This window comes from Lactuca serriola, chromosome 7, assembly GCF_051521515.1.
Source record: "Lactuca serriola cultivar US96UC23 chromosome 7, Lser_US96UC23_V15, whole genome shotgun sequence".
NCBI lineage: Eukaryota > Viridiplantae > Streptophyta > Magnoliopsida > Asterales > Asteraceae > Lactuca > Lactuca serriola.
In genome coordinates this window covers 89,645,656-89,648,854 of record NC_136414.1, presented here as the reverse complement: position 1 = coordinate 89,648,854, position 3,199 = coordinate 89,645,656, and positions in this window count along the sequence as shown.

The window sequence follows — 3,199 nt, the reverse complement described above, 5'->3', positions numbered from 1 at the left end:
TATATATATATATATATATATATATATATATATATATATATATATATATATATGGTTAGGTTCATGTGAGACGGCCTAATTTTGTTAGACCGTGAGACGCATTTTTTTATTTTTTTTAATTTTTTTTTAATTAATTCAAATTCCAAAAATAATATTTAAACAAAGAATTTTTGGATTTTTCCATTTATTTTGCATTTTAAAATTATTTTTTAGAATATGTACAGTGTAATATTCTATTATAATATTTCACGTATTTTTTTTTAAAAAATGGAATTTTTTTTATTTTATTTTTTATTTTTTTTAGTTAATTCAAGTTCCGAAAATAATATTTAAAAAAAAAGAATTTTAAATTTTTCCATTTATTTTGCATTTTAAAATTATTTTTTAGAATATGTCAGTGTAATATTCTATTAGAATATTTCACGTATTTTTCAAAAAAAAAAACGGAATATTTTTTATTATTATTTTTTTTAGTTAATTCAAGTTCCGAAAATAATATTTAATTTCTTTTTTGGATTTTTACATTTATTTTGCATTTTAAAATTATTTTTAGATTTGGTCTCACGGTCTTACAAAATTAAAATGGTCTCAAATAAACCTGAACATATATATATATATATATATATATATATATATATATATATATATATATATATATATATATATATATAGTTAGTTAGTTAGTTATTTTAATATTAACATTGAAAAACAATTGTTTTGTATCATTGGTTAAATTAATATGATATATACATCTATTTGAACTAGTACATATATTGGAAATTATTGGTTTGACTTTGGGTAAAACCGCGTTTTGGTCTATTTATAGCCGTTAGGCTGCCCAATTTTAATTGTAAATTTGTTTTAAATTTTTTACAACGAATGAACCATAAGTCTAAAAACTTTATAACATAAAGTTTAATACACTTAATCACACACATTTAGGGTTGTTTAAACTTGGGTGCACTATATGAGTTGATCCATCACCCACTAAGAATAAAAAATTAGTAAATCACTCTATGCAATAACCGTTAATCATGTGCAAACGAGGAAGTTGTGTATAAATCTATACGGGTTGGCACCCCCGTATGTGGTTACTAGCTACAACCTTTACCTTACAGGTTAAAACAGGTGATAGTTTTTTTTTATTTTGTTTGTCACAAAGTCGATGAAGCATTGAGCTGATGTTGATCCGCATGCCCCCTTTCAATATCATACAAGGCTTGATCCAATCATGCAGCTTGGTAATATGCTTATGATAGACCCGGAGTACATTCTAAAAGCACTCATATGATTTAAAATAGAAATTAACATATACTTAGAACGGTAGATAAGTATTGGTATTTTTAAGTAAAATAAATATGTATAAATATACGAATCACATGAACTTTGTTTTTATAAAACTTATATTTTTTTATAAGTAAATAATTATAGACAACACACTTACTTGTACGAAATTATATGTATGAAATCACATAATTCAGCTAGAAACTTATATACAACACACACTTGCTAAAACATTTTAAAGGTCACAAAGATTGTAATTCTTGAAGACTTTCTATGAATGGTTTTATCTTGCATGTTCATGTAAAGTGATCTTTGGTGGGTATGAACGTGTTTTATATTGTTCAAATATTTTAAGCTTCTGTTTTCTATCTACATATTTTTAAAACCTAAATTTTAATGATTTTTACCTTTTACTTTCAAGTAAAAGGTATTGGTTTGTTAATACAAATGTACACCGAGATGATTTATTTATTTAATAGTGAAATTGTCTTAGGTGTACATGTGTTAAAATGTTGGCTGTTACACAATCTTACCTCAATTATACTAATTATACTACTGTTTAATTATGTGCACTTGCCAACTTGTATAATAGTGCCCAGTTTCTGTGAAATCAGTTACAAATTTAAAACCAGATTTTACACATCAAGTTTTTTAACTGATATATATATATATATATATATATATATATATATATATATATATATATATATATATATATATATATATATATATATATATATATATATATATATATATCACTTAACATTGCTAATTTTGTAGCATTTAACCCAACCAAAATTCCACATAATTATCCCTCAAATTTCTATTTTTTTTATTAATACCGGAGGAAGGATACACTGTTATCTTGCATCATAGGTGATGCTTTTCTTCTATCTTATTTTCTTCCTCAGTTTTCATTAATCTTATGAATTTTTCACTCAATTTTGACTTTACTATAATTTCCTTTGATATTACCTCTGTTTATATGTATTTAAGACCCCTCTGATTTCTCACTTTTGTTTAGTATTGGATGGAGACATTGTTATCTTACATCAAGGTGATACTTTTCTTCTATCTTGTGCTGACAACAGTATTGGAATTGTTTCGCTTATCCGTGCTATTGTTTATAGAAGATGGTTCTTGATACACCTTGAACTTGAACTGTAGAAGGAGGCTTTTTTATAGAGATTATGGCACCATATTTGAATGCAAAATTTCATCTATACTTTTAAATCTTGGAACCTAAATGGAAACTAGTGACTCACGGGTGTTAATACTTTTGATCTTGGAACCAAAATCATTAGTGATGGTCATCAGAAAAGACATGTACGGAGGAAAAGGAAAATGGTAGGATTCTATTAATCTTATCGGGAAAGTGGGAGGAAAAGAACGGAGGGGGTTAGGGTTAGAGTCCCTTCTAGTATTTTAATTTTATAAAGACAAAAACTCAAAAATGGTCCCTATAGTATATATTTTTCACGACAAAGGTCCAAACCACTAAACTTTTGGATTGGTGCTCCTTCTCAACAACTTTGTTTGCGGTTCTGGTCCTTATCGAAGTTAAAATTATTATTATGTCCTTCATATTTTTAATTACCATTTTATTTCACTTTTTTAAATTATTATTATTATTAAATATAAAAATGGTCATATAATCCCATATATATATATATATATATATATATATATATATATATATATATATGGAACTACAAATCCAACTGTTATTCTTCACTATTTTCATGATCTCCTGCATGTGTTATTTTTTATTTTTCTAGATCGAGCCCTTGTAAAAAACATAGGATTCTCCCATTTTCATCGTCTTCATCATTGAATGTGCAAGCAAATACCTCATATGTGGTTCCTAGAAAAACAACTCCCTCATCACCACCTCCGTTACATGAGGGTGAGAACA